We start from the raw sequence: 18,420 nt of genomic DNA, 5'->3' as shown, positions 1-18,420 counted from the left end.
CAATATCAGTGAAGTCCTATGATTATCTTAATAGAATTAAAAAAATCATTTGACACAATTCCACATCATTTATAGTAAAAACTCGCAGTGTAGTGGGCATAGAAGCCAACAGACATTGGCTTCCTTCCACTTTTTGTGAGACCCAAGGTCTTGTTTTCCTCTCTCGATGGGCCCTTCTCCCCAGGATTTCAACCACACTGAGGCCCAGTAGTCCAAAGTCAGCCCTGAAGAAAGAGGACAGCCCTGAAAGCTGACTGAGACCATCTTCTAAGTCGGTGGCTGGGTCTGAAAGCAGTTTAGAAGTGGCCCAACAACCTCCAACCAAAGGTTCTAGAAAGGACAGTTGACTAGGAGTTCCAAAGTCCCTCCTGTTGGCATTCTGGAATTTCCACCACCATTGGAAACTGCTCACAGACCCATATAGCCTCAGGGTGTGGAAGATCTCAGAAATCTGGAACATCCTATCCTTCATTTATACACAGAGAAACTGAGGCCCAGCAAATTTTCCAAAGTCACACAACAATTTGGAGACAAATTGCTCCAACCAGAGTTCTATACCGCTGTGCTAAGCTTCAAGGCAGGGAAAAGGGTGGAAAAGCAGCCACTGCTCAACCACCAAACACAAACAGATCCTAGCATCACACAGTGGTTTTTGTCTTTATTATTATTATTATTACAAATATTCCCAAACTTACCAAATGATAGAAATAGCATAATAATTAACACCTATGAAGGTGTATCTATCACCTAGATTTAACAACTGCTAATACTTTGTACTATTTGCTTCATTGTATTTTTGCTGAAATATTTTGAAGCAAATTACAAATACCATGACATTTCACACCTAAATTTTTCAGAATGAATTTAAAAGAAATAAGAGCATATTCCTGTGCTAATTCCAATGTCATTAAGGTACCTAACAAAAGTAATAGTGGTTCCCTAAAATCTAAGCCAATCTGGATTTTTAGCAAATGCTGCTGGTGTCCCCCCATCTCTCCTGATCCTCCCTGGAAGTCAGCTGCAGCTGCGATGGGCAGCAACCTTCCCCACCGATGCTTCCCACTCAAGTAGTTGCATTTCTACCTGACAGCAGGTTAGTGCTGCAGAACCTTATTTTCCCCTTAATAGGGCAGGTCCAAAGGGCCAGGCAGTTAAACCTCAGGAGCAACAACCCTCAACCAGTGAGAGGCGGGACCTGGTCAAGAGATCCTCAAGCTTCCTCAAGGCTTTGAGGGACAGTTCTGAGTGTGCTCTGCACAGTCACAAATGGAGCCCCAAAAGCAACTGAACCCCCATGGCCCACAGCAGGAACCCACTCACTAGCTTGGCTTGTACTGGCTTTTCTCCTTTCTCTGTTTCATTCTGCAACCCTTACTGTGCTTCCTGGGATGATATCCCATCTGGATATCTTGAACACTGAATCTTGTCTCAACATCCACTTTTGAGGACACCGACCTAAGACAACGTTTACATTTTCTCCAATTTTCTCAATCACTGTGTATTTTAATAGGTCAAAAGCAAAAGCCTCAAACAATGTGTTTTGGGGGATCAAGGTTGATAAGAAGGCATCTCCAGTTCTGTCACTGGGCCTGGGCCCAGTGTGAATGGACATCTCTTTGTTGTTTTGACCACTCAGCTTCTTAGCTCCCTTCCTACAGGAGCCAGCCAACCCTCACTGTCTACCTCTGGCCCTGGAGTGGGCAAGTGAGCCAAGCCTAGACCGTCAGTGCCCCCACTCCCTCGGACGTAGGCCTTTGTTCAGGGATGGGTGCATGACCCTGGTGACTCATGGAGAGTCAGCACCAGGATTTGGCTGAAACCACTAGGGAAGAGTGGTTTGCTTCCTGTTCTTGCTGATCAGGCAGGATGTGAGCCTGGAACTGCTGGGGACCACTTTTGCCATCACATGGGGGCAGCCAGCCTGAGAATAAAGTCAACACAGAGGAATAAAAGCTGAGAGATGGTGCTAACAATTCCATATGGTATCTGGGTCCAGTTGTGTAGCTCCTGGCCCATGAGTTGATGGCCTCCATCTTGGCTTAAGCCAGGCTAAGCTGGGTTTCTCTCACTCCCAGATAAAAAGTTAGTGCTACCTAGTACCAAGTCAAAGAGTTCTCCCTTAGCTGGGAAACCCTGATTCCTGAACTCATTGGCTTTGGCTTTGTGGTGTTCTAGATGTTCATGAAGGTGGTACAGAAGAGTGCCTTCACCAAATGAAGGACTCAGAAGAAAGCCAGGTCAAATTCACTCCATCATCACCTCTTATCTCCTTCCAGCCTGCGGTCTGCACCACCTACAAGTATGACCTTTGCCTACCACTGTGCTTTATTGTAAAGCACTTCTTGATCATGGAGAGTGTTGTATTTATTATTTCAAGAATTTTTTTAACTCCCTGAAGGTCCATAACACATAATAGCTGATACTACACTGACACATAGATTTGAGTCAAATGCAAAGGAGCTAAATAAAAAGTTAAATGAAAGGAACACAAGCCATCTTTCTGATGAGTAAGCCTAGCTTACCACCTAGCATCCTCTCCCCTTGAAGATGAAATTTATATGCCATGAGAGGCATGCGACTTGGGGATTCACAGAAGCCTTAGAACAGTCACCTTAGGGGTGCCATCAGTTTCCTCAGGTAGGAATAGTAGCTACTACCAGTTGAGCACCCACTTCTGTACTGGGCATTATACCAGGTGACCCACATACATATCATATCTATCTCCCCAAGACAATCCAGAGGGAGAGACCATTTTTTCTCATCTGAAAATTGCAGAAACCAGGCTCAGAGACTTAAGTGGCTTCCAAGTTCACAAGGAGTTGGTATTTAATTTTAGGTCTGGGAAACATGGTTTCCCCATAACACCTCTATCTTTTCCTTCTAGCTTTGTACGGGTTCCATAAATACCTAGAGGATTGTGAATGGAATTTAAACCGTCTACACACTGACTCTCTTGCCAGTGATTTGGAAGGTAAGAACACAAGGATACTGTCCATGTGCACACATAGAGCATGTTTAAGAAACCAGGGCCTTCTAAACTGGCTAGGGCTCTTTTCAGTAAGTCTGGAGTGAGCACTGAGCATCTCTCCTTTCTTAAGGAGGATCCTAGGCGATTCCTGTGATTAAGCACTATTGACAGCTGTGCCATGAGGGCCTATGGAAGACGGACAATGGCCTTGACATTCATCTTACTCAGGTGAAGTGGAGGAAGCAATGGTGCCCAGTTACTGAGCAAGGCAAGTATGAGTGGAAACGCACAAAGGTAGGGACAGAAATGCTGAAGGGATTCTAGTCCAGCCCATACCAGTAGAGTATTGTTGGAAAACTAAATCCAACTGAGCAACTTTAAAGATCAAATTGAATTTATTCATTCAATGACTCAGGAATCTAACAGTATCTCATCCAGCAAACAGAAAGGAGCTCCAAAGAGCTGTAAAAAAATGGGAGACTTTTATAGGCAAAAGGAGGCTGGGAGAAGGAAAGAAGGATTACCTACATCTTTCTTTTGGGGACAGAGGAGTTCATCAGGTGGATTATCTCAGTACCACTCACCAAAATATTCCAGATTAACTGGTTTAAGACTACATTCCTGGGAAAGATTTTGAAACTGCAGTTAGGTTAAGTATGAAGTCTTGATTTACTGAAGTGGGGATTAGCACAAGTGGCTCCATTTTTGGCCTATTATTTCTTCTCTTCACAGTGTTTTTTTTTTTTTTTTTTTTTTTTTTTCCCTCAAACCAAGCAATAATCTTAAAGCATTTCTTTAAAGTGCCAAGACCGTGGCCAGGACTGTGGGTATGTGCTAGTGAGCACTTCACACTATTTGGGGAAATAAGTCATTCTCCTCTTTTTATCCTCTATCACTTCCCTGCAACATCTCTGCTGCAAAGTTGATGGATATAGCTTCTATGACATCGAGTCACAGACAGAGCAAAGTGAAGAGAGCCCAGGGTCACCTCAAATGTCTACTGCCCTGGTCAGGCCAGGGAGCCGTGAGCACATGTGTGACTCTCCCAGAAATAGGGGGAGCCCTCTGCTGGACGGGCAAGTATTCCCTTACCTGGAGCTATCACGTGGCCATGGGGAGAAGGCTTCATGTCCCCCCACTGGGAATCATGGCACTGTGGAAGGTGGAAAGCCTCTGTTTCTACACCTAAAAATAGGGATAATAATTGTATTTCTCATAGTCTTCTTGTGATGCATCAATGGATGTAAATAATGCATGTAAAGTGCCTGGATTTTGCTAAAAAAAATGTTCAGGAGTATGCTATGGGTTGTTAGTATTCTCAACTCATCCAAATGTAGATCCTACCTGCAAAGATCCATTCTTCTTTTTTTTTTTTTTTTAACCTGACTTAGAGCACATAATTACATAGTGTCAGGGCTGTGAGAGCCTTCTAGAGATCCCCTATCCAGTCAAACACTTTTATTTCACAGATGGAAAAAAAAAAAAATGAGATCCCGAGAGGTTCAAACACTTAAGAAGGTCACACAGGAGTCAGTCTAGAGCCAAGACAAGCCCCTGAGCACAGAGCTCACCCTTCTCCACCGCATCCCTGGCACACTTGGCAGTTTCCCATACTGCAGACATGGTGAGTCCAACAAGAATTTCGGTGTGTTTAAAAAAAAAAAAAAAAAGATTGATTTTGATGTTTTGAGGCTTCATGAAACCAGCAATTTTAATCAATTTTTCAAAATTGCTAATTTCAACCATCCAAAGAACTTACACACAAACAGAAGGGCTGATTGAAATTTAAATGGTGGCTGGCTTGTTAGCTGCAGGCACCAGGCTGGGTGTTTTCATATGCAAGTCTGCAACTGTGTCCCGGCCTGGCAGCAAGAGGAAGCAATCTCCGCGAGACACTCGAAGGCATTAAGAATTCAGGCAGCCAAAATGAGAAGCAACAACATGAAATGATAAAACAAAGACAGATCATTATTAGCGCCAACATAATGTGTTCCCGTGTCCTCCGATCTCATTTAGAGCCAGGCCCGTTTGTCTATTGAAACTGTAATTAGGCTGATAGGAACCAGAGGATTAAAGTAACTTTCTCCCCCGAATTGCAGGGATTTCAAATGAGCAGGATGGGGGCGGGGCGGGGGGTGGAGGAGGAGATCAACCTGAGAAAGATGTTAATATTCTGGGCTTCGGCACCGCTGCCAAACAATGGCTGGTTCCTGCCCGGAGCAGCCTGGGGAGGGATGCTGTGGTCTAGGGAGGGATGCTGAGGCCTGGGGAGGGATGCTGAGGCCTGGGGAGGGATGCTGCGGCCTGCGCCACCTCGGGGAAGCCACCACCGGCCCCCCTCCTCAGCCCGGACCGCTGCCTTTGAACTTGCCACCTCCCACTCCGGACGCCTCTCCCATCTGACTCCAAGGCCCCTGGCTGTGGGTCCCGCTCCCTGCCACCTCTGCTGCTTCAGATCACATCCCCCGCACACCTGCTCCGCCTGCAAGCACCCCACAGCAAAGGGGCTCCCCCGGAACTCCTGCCTCTGTCCCTGGTGCCTTTAGCTCCAGGCCAGGTTCCCGCCTCCAGAGGGCTCCTCAAGGTCACCAGGGTGACCCTCTCTCGTCCCTTGTCTCTTGAAACCCATTCTGGAACCCATTTGCCCACCCACAGAGTAAAGCCAAACCCCAGCAAGGCATTGAAGGCCCTTCCCATCTGTTCACAGGCTGCCTCTCTGGCCTCTCCTGTCCCAGGCTCTGGTCCCCCCAATATGCTGCACCCTTCACCCCGGTGGCTGGTGCACACACTGTTCCAGCTCCTGCTTCTTTATTTGGCAAATTCTACTTGTCCTTCCATCTTCCCTTCTTTTGAGAGCTCTTCCCCCAAGTCCCGTGGGAGCCCGGCACTCCCCACGCTGCGTGTCCAAAGGACCCTGTCCAGACACGTGTGGTACACCCGCCTCCAAGCAGTGGCCCTCCATGCCAGGGACTACGTGGTGGCCCTCCACTGGACTTTAGGCTCTGCAAGGGGAGGGAGCAGACTGTGCTCATCTTCACACTGGTGGAACCCCTTACTTGGCCAGAAACATGGAATCAAACGCATTCAAACAGACACCAGCCTGGACGTGTTATCTGGGGCCCCAGCAGCAGTCGGCCTGGAAACTCACACCGCTCCCCCAACTGCTTACCTCCACGCAGGTCTCGTCAACCTGGAGGGGGTTTCCTGGGTGAAGGTGTGCGTGCATGTGTGTGTGTGATAGAGAGTTGTACCTGCGTGAGTGTATGTGTGTGCATGTGCACGCATGTGTATATACCTGGGGTGGGTGCATCTGAATTCAGCAGCTGAATTTCCCACAGTTGGTTTTTTTTTTTTTCCCCACAGTTATTTGCACAAAATTTAATATTGCCTCATCTGGTCCCTCGTGTTCCAAGTTCCCAGATGCCTCAAGAGTGGATACAAAAGGGGCAAAAGAGCCACATCTGACAGTGGTTCACCAGGTGTCCCCTGAGGAACTGGAAAGTACCAGTCATGGTGCTAAGTGCTCAGTCTTCCCTTCCTGGCCTCAGTTTTCCCACCTGAGAATTAGGGGAGACTCTCCCATGGTTCAGGGCCCATGCAGCTCTGACGCTGGGACAATGAATTGATGACCCTTCAAGGTATGACCCCCACATTCCACCACATGGGTCTGCAGGGAACAGGGAACTCAGCTGTGAGAAGGGCCCACTGGGGCCTCCTCTGAATGACCTCCAAATGCCTGTGCTGGGCATTCAGGGACCAAGCGACGGGACTGAAGGTGCTTCATCTCCACTTGGATGATTTGGAAACCAATACCCAGGGAAACCAAGGCACAGACCAGTTCTGGCCTGGGAAAGATCCCCGCCAGGCTCCCTGGCTCCAGCACCCCTTACCTGTCCCCTTTCTTCCACTTTGCTGCTCAAAACTGCTCCTGGTCTGAGCTCTGGGGAGGATGGCAGGAGCAGCTGAGAACTCTTGGCTCGCTTTCCTCATCCTCTGCTCAAAGAGAGAATGTCTTTGCTCAGAGAAAGAGCACGTGCAAATGTGAGCGTTCTCTCTCTGCCTGGTGTGTACAAGGGTGAGCATGTACATGTGAGGGGGGAATGTGGGCAGGGAGGCGGGGCGAGGAAGACAAGCTGACGTGGGCACACGTGTGTGCCTGTACATGAGCAGATTATGTGGGTGTGTCGTGTGAGCAGCACCCAGAGTGTGTACTCACACATGAGTGTGGATACGTGGGTACCGGTGTGGGGTTTTCAGGGTGTACCCATGTAGGCATGTGTGTGTGTGTGTGTGTGTGGCATGTGTTACACTCATGTGTACGTTGTGTAGGGACTGAGGAGACTAGGAGGCCATAGAAGGCACATCCTTCCTAGGATGAAAACCACATGGTCTGAGCCCGATGCCAAGGGTCAAAGGTTTTCCCCAAGACCCCTGCCGAATAAAATCATCTTTGCTGAGGCTAATCTATGCTCCACACATGACCTCAAGGACAGCCGGGTAGCATCAGATAATGTCATGTGCAGGCTCCCGCTTTCTGGTTGGGGTCATTGGATTCAAGGCACCAAGGAAAGCTTGATGTTTTTATTAGAGGCAGATGTGCCCTGAGTCAAGCCGACTCACAGGCAGCTCCTTCGTCCAGAGACGAGATGGTGGTGCCTGAAGGGGACAGTAGATGGGGGAGGTCTGAGGCCAACACCTGGCACATAGTAGGTGCTCAGCTCAGGTCATCCCTGCTTCATCCCATCTGACAGCTGAGGGGACCATGCTTGGGCTGCCAGATGTTACTAATGCCCACTCCTCCTTGGCCAAACCAAACAGGCTCTGGCAGGGTCACCCCTGCCCAGTGGCCCCTCATTGTACATGGCCCATTAGCTGCAAGTGCCCCAAGCACAACAGCAATATTTCCTACACTGTGTCCTCTACTGAATACCTCTGCGACAGCTTCTCGGCAGGAGCAGAGCTCTCAGGTTGATATATGTTAAAAATATGCACCTCACCGACCTCAACATGGAAGCAAGAGGAAATATCACATCATTGGGACCTTTCCTGAACCCACATCCTAGAAGTCTGGCTTCGCAGATGCCCCCCGCCAGCCTTGCCCAGGGAACCCCTGGTGGGGCTCAGCCCAGGACAAATCTGCTGGTCACCTCATCTGCTCTGCTCACTGTTCAGGACACCATCTACCACTTCCCTGCCCAGTGACTATCCAGCCTCAGCTTACACACCTACCAACAGGCCACTCGCCACCTCCAGGGGAAGTCAGTTACCCTTCCAGGACTTTCTCTGGGCCAATCTCCGAATAGGATACTGGGAATACGATTGTGAAAAAGACATAGCCATGGCCCCAAAGGGCTTACAGTGGAATGGGAAGTTCTAACTGATATCTTGGTGAAGGCAAGGGGGGGGTGTCTATATGCTCTCCCTCCAGGGCTCCAGCCCCACTTTGTCCGCCAATCCAAGGAATGGCAATTAGTAGACATATGGCAAGCCACGGTCTGCAGCTTACTGGCCCCATAAAGGACCCCTCCTCTCTCCCTGCCGTGTCACAACTTGCCTTCTTTACAACAAATATCCATGAGCTGGGGGGAGTTGGGCATCATACCAACACAACCACACTAGAGTTTGCTTCTCGTCTTCTGGGGGACATGCAAGTCTTCCTAGAAGGGGTAGAGCTAGGAGGAGGTTCCAGGTCCCCGAGGCTGACATCATTTTGTCATTTTGTGGATGTGTAACTCAAGGCTCTGAGAGAGCACGGGATTGTTCCCAAATCATAGAGCCATGGGGGATCCTAGTCCCGGTTTGCATCTGTCAGCACACTACAGGGTTCTCGGGTTTGGCCAGTGAGGTCAGGCTGCATGGTAGCTGAGGTCAAGGGTGGTTTTCACCGAGCCTGATCCTGCTAAGACTATTCTCTTAAGTTGTCCCATTTATGATTCCATGTCCCAGTTACCAGCCCATGAAATTCATAATTTAGACTAAAAAGCCTTATTTACTGAACCTTCTACACCAGGTGCCCAGACTGTGCTCAGAGCGGCCAGGAAGAGGGTAGTGGAGATAGGGGCAGGGGTGGAGGCACAAAGGAGAGGTTATACTAATGTTAAATAATTCTATCTGCTAGAGGCCGATAAACCCGCCCCCTCCCCCCCCCCCGACCTCAGAGACTTAACAGGATAAAATCTGTCTCTTGCTCATACTAAGTGTCTAACACAAGGCAGTGGGAAGCTCTGATCCATACAGTAGTGCAGGGAACCAGGCTGACAGAGAATCTGTCGTCTTGTAGCTGCGCCATCTGGACCACACAGCATCTGTGGTTGCTGCAGAAGGGGAAGAAAGGGATGGAAGAGGATTCCTGCCAACTCTTCACTGCCTCAGCCAGGAAGTGACACATGTCACTTCTGCTCACTGTCCAGAAGTAGGCACACGGCCCTACCTTCCAGCAAGGGGGCTGGAAATGTAAGGGATGATGTGGATCTTGGATGAGCATTCACTATCTCTGATGTAGATATTTCAGCCCTGCAGGGGAGAAATGAAAGGTCCACTGAGGAAGAGAGACTAGTTTGTGGGTTTATGTCATACTAGAGGCCAGGAGAGGGAGAGGTGCAGGGGGAAGATAGAGATAAGCAGGGAAGACTTTCTGGAGGAGGTTAACCTAGAAAGAGGTATCATTCGATACCAAGGTATGAACAGATAGGATCTGATTCGTTTCCAAAGAAGGAAGGTGGGGGCCACGGAGGGAGGGCATTTGGCCAGGTCCCTGGTGCCAGAGAATGAGGCCCCTGGAAGACAGCCTGGGGTGCTGGGCTGGGGGCTGGAAAGTTAGTATAGAAATAGGCATTTAGGGGACCTAGGCTTCCTGGGGGAAGGATTAGAAGCAGGGGACATATTAAAGGGCTCTTCTAGGAATGCTGGAGAGAGGGGAGGAAACAGGAAGGTTGGCACTGAGCAGGGATCAGACAGACGGGGGAGACATCTTCAATGGAACGAGCTAGTCCACAGGACAATCACGCAGCTAGCGATGGAAACACGTCTGAGCCCATAAAATCCTGACCTTCATCCCACACAAGAGTTTCCGGAAAAGCTGCAGCATTAAACCCAACGGGAAAGTCTGTTCAACAACTGAGCTAAAATCGAGATGATTTGATTTCGGGAGGTAAAGTACATCTTGAAGTTAAATTCTTGGCTCTACTTTAAATCCGCTCGAGTGGGTTAGCTGGCTCATCCCTAATGGATGGAGCTGGGCACCCCCTTCTCCTCCCCGCCACTCACCACTCGCCACTCGAGAGGCTGTAAGGACACCCAAGGTCTCGGTCTCCGTTTTGATAGCACATTTCTTCCCAGCAGGGGGACAGACCCAGCCCGGCTTGGAGGCAGGGAGGGAAAATGCCTGGGGATCTGGATTCCAGAAGGCAGAAGGAAGCAGGCCCATTTCCTCTGCGGGTGATTCTTTCCCACCTCGTTGGGCTTCTGTTCTGGTTCCAGTGACCCTCCTGTACCAGGACCTGGACTCTGTGCTGACCTCATAGATAGGAAAGGGAGATGAGGGGACATGAACTCATGACCAGGGATGACCTGGGCTTGTTTGCTTGGACAGTACCTGGGCAGGCTTTAGTGGTCTGATTGGCAGATCGATACCATACGCTTGGCTTTATGGGGTAAAATTCCAACTGGCAGTGGGTTTGTGGGACTTACAGGCAGGCCCGATTTGTCTAACAAACTTACTCACCAGTGAAATGGGCCACCGTAGGGTGGGTCTGGCATCCCTGTCACTGGAAATCAGTCCAGGCAACCACCAGTGTCTCAGCTGGTATAAAGACGGGTCAGACTCCAAACTCATGTATAAACCCTTAGGACTCAGTAATTCAATGGTTCAGGGCTGTGACCTACCGTGTGTCACCATCATCTGTTATGAAGCCTGAGACTTAAAAAAAAAATCAAAATTTGAAAAGACTTTCCTTAAATGAAAGTGGATTCAAGGCTGTTCGCATACAAACACCATTCTGACCCATGTGCACTCTCACATGCTTTCTGGTGTGGGGTGCAAAGCCGTGAAACTACAGCTACCCGGCCAGGAGCGGAAATGAGCAACCAGCCCTGCTGGGCCCATTGTGAATCGCCACGGAATGCTACTACCTGGAAAACAAGCAGGCAAGCACCACCTGTGAAGGGTTCTTGCCAAAAAAAGGCTTGAACTTGAATCTGGTGAAGGCTTTAGGTCTCGTGCTTAGTATGGGAGTCACCAAGGAGAGAGGAGCCAGCTCGACATCCCCCATAAGAATGCAGTCAAGCGAATCCAGAACGTGGGACACTCTGTGGGACAACGTACCCTTATTCTTCATTGAGTCAAAGGCATGAGAAATAAGGGGGTAGGAGTAGGGGGTGCAGAGAGGCTATTCTGTTTACACCCACAAAAACCAAATACAAAAATACAAATAGAGGGTGGAGCTTGGACATGATTCAAACAAAGTATCTTTTTTTTTTCCTTTTTGCAGAAAGAGCAGGAACATTTGAACACTCAGCCTGGGCAGCGTAGTCAATGCTCCCTGCATTATGAGTTTCCCAGTCTGCTTAGTGGGAAGAGAAACTATGGCCATCGAGGCATTTCCTCACTTGTATGTACTGATCAGAACGCGCGGTGGCTTGCAGGGGACCCCATGCAGCTCTCTGGGGTCCCCCCTCTGCATCTGGGCTCTCCGGCGCCCCGGCCTGCACCCTACAGCCGCCAAGGCCTCCTGCAGTCCCAGCCCCGGCTCCTCAAACCAGGTGCTCTGCTCGGCTCGTCGGCTGGCCTCTGCGTGCTGCGTCCTGGCAGGGAGCTGGGGCAGTCGCAGGTGCCCTCCGTTGCTTCCTCATCCCGGCACTTGGCTTTTGGACGCACCCACAGTCTTGAAAACAGTGGTTTCGTATATCCTGGCTCTCTGTGTGCTGCTGACGACAGAGTCCGGGGCAGGACGGCACAGCCCACCCCCAAGACTCCGTGCTGGCCAGGACAAAGTCCTCCCAACAGTTTCACCAGGTGGACAGAGCAGGAGTGCGTCTGCGTCACAGACGGGGGCCCTGATGCCCTGCAGAGTGGGCCGAGCCCACGGGGGGCCCTAGCTGCCATTCCGGGGCGCTCTCTGCTGGGGCCTGTTCCTCGGGCAGCCTTTCCTGGCAGGCATCATGCCCTGCTGGGGTGTGCCAGCCAAGCTGGGGCCTGCCCTGCCAGGAGGAGGCCCCTTCTAGCACTTTCCGCTAGGTCTCAAGAGCTGGCACCAGCCTGTGCTAGTTGTGAGTTTCCGTCAGCATTTTTTTCCCCCTGTTATCAACACTAAATAAAATAAACATTTGTCTGACTTGAGGTTTTTGGCTTTCACGGATTGTTTCCCATCTGTCTCTTCTTTTCCTTCCCTCTGCCCCACTCACCAGCTACCATTCTCACCTCCTGCCTCCCCAAAACACCGCAACGCCATTCCCTCTCACCCCTCACACACACACACACACACACACACACACACACACAAACACACACACACGCCGGACTGTGTTCTTTGTCACGGGGAGCCCTGGTGGTCTCGTGCCTTTCTTCTCTGGCTTGCCTTTTTTTTGTCCTTTGCGCCCACATCCTAGCTCTTTTCTGAGCATCCTTCCATTGTGGCAGCGAGCAACAGAATTCCAATTCCAACTCTGCTGCTTGCTGCGGGACCTTGGACGAGTCGCAAAAACCTCTAAGCTTTTATTCTCTGCGAGCTGTCAATCCCCACGTGGGGCTGAAGATGTGTCTCAGAACCCCTCCTTCTGGCCACCCAAGGGACGCGATGTGAGGCAAACCTGCACCGGGAGTCCCGGGACCTGGGTTCTAGCCCAGGTTCTGCGCCCACCCTGACCCTGTGGGGTCCCTAAGCTCCCTGGGTCTCGGGTGTCCAATCTGTAAAGCAGAGACAATGGGGGCCTCTCGCGTTTGACACAGACAGTCCGTGGGGGTCTGGCTGCTTGTGGACAGGCGTGGCAGGAAGATGATCCCCAAGCCAGCATGCTCAGGGAAAGGAAAGGACGGGACTCACGAGGGGGGTGCGGGGGGGACCCAGGCTCCGGCCTAAAGCACACCCCGTCGACTGGCTCCATTTGCCTAGCTCGAAGAACACAGTTCATAGCTAAGAACACAGCTTACAGCAACGTAATCATTTTATCTTTTTGGTCATGTTTACTTTGGAAAATTAGAGAGTTGCAATAGAGTATATTAATGAAAATTAAAAGTAGCCCATACTCCCTTCATCCAGAGAGAACCGACAAACTTTGGCTTATTTTCTTTCTTCCAATTTATACATCCGTTTATGTATTATATATATCATATATGTATTACACAGATGACCACACACGAGGACACATATTTCGAAAGTAGACACAGAAAGGAAAGCACAGAGAGGCATATACTGGTAAGAATTTCATGAGCCACATAGACATGGATGCAAAAAAATATCATTTCCATTCTTTTCCTATGAGTGAACGAACTTCATCCGTGTCTTGAGCCCCATTCACCCTGACAGGAGGAATGCTAATTAAGCCAGTCCCGGTAAATCCAACACTTCAAGGCTTCTCAGTAAATGCAGGTATCAGGGTAAGCCAGCTCAGAACTGTCTCCCTCCGTGTCAGTGTTCCTAAAAGCTGGTCTAAGCTGTGCCAGCGGTAAAGAGACGGCACCTGGACAGCAGGCATCCATGGCCCAGGTCTCTGCATCCCTCACCAGTTCACAAGGCCCCTTCTTGGGCTGCTGTCTCCCTGTGTCACCTCTCACCTAAGACACATCTTGCTCAAGGAGAACCGTGTCACCCTGAGCTGTGGGAGCGGCCATGCTGCTGAGGTGCCCAGAGAGAAGAAAATACAGTGCTCCCTCCTTTACAAGGCCATTTTGCTACGTACCTACCCCACTGTCGAGCTTCCCCAGGGGCCCTCACTGTTCACTAATTACAATAGCAAACCCCTGTTTGCTCTAAGAGATGCTCTAAGTACCTCATGCATAGTACCTGACGTCGTCCCTACAACCACCCTGTCAGATAGATAGGGTTAGAACCCCTCTGTTAGTGAAAAGGAAACTGAGTCCCAGAACAGTTGAGGCCACTTGCCCCAAATTAGCTGCAAAGACATAGAACCAAGACTCTCTGCCTGCCCTGTCCTCCTGGCAAACCACAGGCCCCAGAGCTCACACTTTGAAAAAATTTTTTTTCTTTAGATTTTATTTATTTATTCATGAGAGACACTGAGAGGCAGAGGCAGAGACACAGGCAGAGGAAGAAGCAGGCTCCCTGCAGGACCCTGATGCAGGCCTCCATCCCAGGACCCCGGGGTCACACCCTGAGCCGAAGGCAGATGCTTAACTGCTGAGCCAACCAGGTGCCCCCAGAGCTCACACTTGAATCATAACCCACATGCCACTGTCTCCCTGTCCCTCCTGCACACGTGTGTGCCCTCACCACCTTTCAGATCCTGCTTTCTCACTGTAGCAGGATGTCCTCAAATTAGGTCCAGGGGGAGGGTCAGAGTCCCAGAGATGCACTCACTCTCCCCTTGTTTGACCAACCAGCACAGAGCGCCCACTTCCTACCAGGGGTAGGCCGGGTGCCGTGGGTACAGAGCAGCACCAGGCATGGTCCCTGGCTGCCCAGGCAAATCCAAGCCCCTGGTGAGGGAGCCGATGTGGAGATAAATGAGGTTTCTCCTGATGAGTGGGGTGGGCGATCCCCGTGCCTTGCTCACAGGGCTGGGGTGGGGATGGGGTGAGAGATGGCACGGATAAGTGCTCAGCACCGTGCCCACACATGGCATTGCATAAATGTCAGCTATTAGCAGTATTTCTGAATGTCACCGCCCTATGACCCAGGGCAAAGGAGAAGGACCACACTTCCCTGAACAGGCCCAGGTGCAGGGTCATGAAGGGAGAGGCTCGTGGGAACGGCCACCAGAGAGCAGACGCCACCACCCACCTGAGGGAGCCACCAGGGCTGATTCTGCCCCTCCATGACACAGGTGGGGCAGGCCACACAGCCCTCTACCCATAGCACTAACAAGCCAGCTCTGTCCCTCGCAGGCTCCTCCTTAAGCCTTGGTAGGCCCCAGAGAGGTGACACATCAAGGCACTCAAATAACATTTTCGGGGAGGAGGGTATGTGTGGCATCTTCCCTGATCTCCCACTGAAATGCTAAAGGGAAAGGGACTCGGGAATCCTAGCTCCCAGCCCAACCGCAGAGCCTCCACCCTGGGCTCCTGCATTCCTTCCCTCCACGTAATCCACAAACATTTGCTATAAATGATATAAAAATGAATCTGCTATGGAATGCGCCCCCCAGGGACTCCGGGTGCCAGGAAAGGTGAAGAAGGCTCTGGTCCCGACCCACCCACGGGGACCTTTGGTGCTTCTTGTCTCCGCCCTCCTCGTGTCCTTGATGCTGAGGGAGTGGACGGAAGGGGGAGATCTCCCCTCCAGCACCCCCTGCGCAGCCTGCCTAGGGAAGCCGGGGACACCCAGACCCAAAACAACGGTGGGGCTGAAGCAAGGAGACGTGGCGCAGAATTCAGCTGCAGGGGACCTGGGGAGAACCTAGAATGCCCTGCGGAGCCGCTGCCCTATCAGGCAGGCAGGCAGGAGGATGGTCAGGCGGAGAGAGCAGCATGGGCCTCTCCGCAGCCTCCCTCACCCCGCCAGCTGCTGCAAGCTTGTCCCTCAGGTGCCCTGGCTGTGATAACACGCGCCGGGGCTGCACCCTCGGCCCACATGGCCTGCCCTGGCTGGGCTCCCCGTGTGTCCAGAGGATGGAGCAGCTTCTCCGTGGGAGCTGAAGCACAGAGAGGCAGGCTCGGAGGCCTCTCTACCCCGGCCACACCCTTGCGCCACTGAGGCAGGACGGCCCACCTGCGTTCCCACCCAGCTGGGCCACGGACAGTTGGTGACGCTGGCAAGTTCTTGACTTCGCTGGGCCTTCATTATCTCAATCAGCTAAGATTCATGGCCCAGGGCTTACAAGGACATGGTCTCCCATCACATGAGACTGCATTTGCAGAGCACTGGACAGGCCGGTGGCCTTGGCTCGTGGGCACTCCCTCCTGTCCCCGTGTAGCATGAACATAGGGGACGCATATGGGAGTGCTGCCTAAAAGTGGAAGGCCCCAGGCGGATCCTCCCCACAAAGGCAGGTAGCTGGGATTGGGAGAGAGGAGCTCCAGACCCGCCCCACACGCCCCATGCCTTGGAGCAGCTGGTCTCCTGTGTGCATTTTGAAGCCCTACCATGTACCCGTTTCACAGCTGGGACAATGCAGACAGAGGCTGGTTGCTGGGTTTCTTCCAGCCCCAATGCAGTCAGTCTTCCTGCTACTGCTGAGAAATGCTCCACACAGAACGCCTGGAATCCCGCCAGACACGGAGGCACAGCCTGCTTGGCACCGGCTCCTGGGAAAGAAAGCTGCAGAGCAAGCCCATTCCCAGAAACTGGAGATGGGGCCTTCCCATAGGGCCCTGAGAGGGGGGTGCAGAGGTATGGGGAAAGGGGGCACATCCCAGGCTGACAGAAGCCCTCTCCGAGCCACCAGGCTGAGCACTCCTGCCCTCCGGGAGCCACAAGCCCAGCTCCCCACCTGTCCCTGTGCCCAAGCAGCCGGCAGGCTGCACAGGGCCCTGACCCCGGGGCCCTGGCTAAGGCTGACCCAGGCCTGGGGGCTTCATGGTGGGAAAGAAAGCTGCCCCTGCCCTTCCACAGCGCCGGGTCCCATACCACGTCTCTGTCCTCAAGGAGAGCTGGACATAGATCCTTGTCCCCGTCTGTCACCCAAGGAAATGGAGGCTCAGAGGGTGGAGGCCAATTGGCCAAGGTCACGGTCATAAGACAGGACTGCAGCCCAGTCCCAAAGTCACTCCTCACTGCCCTCTCCTTTCTCCTACCCTTGGTCCATTCCAGCATCCTAGAGCAGGAGATAAGGCCATCCCCAGACCTTTATGCAATTAGCCAGTGGCCCAGAGTGCAATGAGCACCTAATGGGGACCCAGAGAACCTGAGCTCCAATCCTGGCGCTACCACAGAGCAGCTGTGTGACCCTGGGCAAGTTTATTTCCCCTTCTGGTCAGTCTCCTCATCTGTGCCATGGCAACGATACACCTCGGATGGGCCACATGGCCTAGGCTACGGCGGAGGAGGAAGGAGCCCAAGTGCAGAACAGTCCTGGCCCAAGTCATATGTTTGCACTCCATGCTCTGAGGCGGAGGCAGGACCCGCCCAGCCAGAGCCAGCTGGGGTCTAAGTCATGAGGACAAAGACAAAAAGCCTCCAGTTCCTCAGCTGGAGATGATGAGCCCAGCCACCCACCTTCTGGTGCATCAATTTTGTCATCTGTAAATGGGTACAATAATACTCAAAAGGTCATCGTTAAGGTGAAAGAGTATGTACCAGACACCTGCAAGAAGGGTAGCTATTGGCATAAGTTTTGCCCCATTTAAGATAGCTGAGTAAGCCCGGTTTGACTTCTTGAGGCTGTGAGTATAGCAAACTTCTTCTTCCTCTTGTGGCACTGAGTTTGATTTTCTACATTTTTTTATTGAATTTTTAAGTTTTTTAAAGTTTTTAATTCCAGTTTACAGAGTGTGATAGTAGCGTCAGGTGTACAATACAGTGATTCAGCAACTCCCTACATCACCTGGTGCTCATCACTACGAGTACTGAGTCTAATACCTAAAAGGCTGTCCTAGGCCGAGCCATTCCCACTGGTGAGGTAGGTAGATAAACATGCTCACCTTCATTTTCCCCGGTTTACAGATCTGAAGACAGAGGCCCACACCTTGAAGGATGACAAAACCAGTCCCAAAACTAGGGTTCCCATCTCTCAGGTGAGAGGAATGGACCCCTGGGTGCACTGATTTCATACAGACAGGTAAGGGGCCCCAGGGGTACACTGGCCTCAGGCACACAGGGAGGGGGACCCCAGGGTGCACTGGCCTCTCGTACACAGGGAGGGGAACCCCTGGGTGTGCTGGCCTCATGCACACAGGTAGAGGGACCCCAGGGTGCACTGGCCTCTCATACACAGGGAGGGGGACCCCAGGGTGCGCTGGCCTCATGCACACAGGGAGAGGGACCCCAGGGTGCACTGGCCTCTTGTATACAGGGAGGGGGACCCCAGGGTGCACTGGCCTCTCGTACACAGGGAGGGGGACCCCAGGGTGCACTGGCCTCTCGTACACAGGGAGGGGGACCCCAGGGTGCACTGGCCTCATGCGCGGGGTAAGGGTCCTCGAATGAGACGACCTCAGGCAGACAGGGAGGGAGAACCAGGGGCGCAGAGGAGTCAGACCTGAAGCTAGGGAGCTGAGAAGCAGCAAATCCCCAGGCGCCTGCGCAGCCCGGCCAGAGCACCCCCTCCTCCCCCGGGGCTCCAGCCCGTCCACCCACCGCCAAGTGGGGCAGGAATGTTTACAGGCCGCAGGCCCCGCC

The sequence above is a fragment of the Vulpes vulpes genome, chromosome 4, assembly GCF_048418805.1.
Source record: "Vulpes vulpes isolate BD-2025 chromosome 4, VulVul3, whole genome shotgun sequence".
NCBI classification, from domain to species: domain Eukaryota; kingdom Metazoa; phylum Chordata; class Mammalia; order Carnivora; family Canidae; genus Vulpes; species Vulpes vulpes.
Note: the sequence above shows the minus strand (reverse complement) of the source record.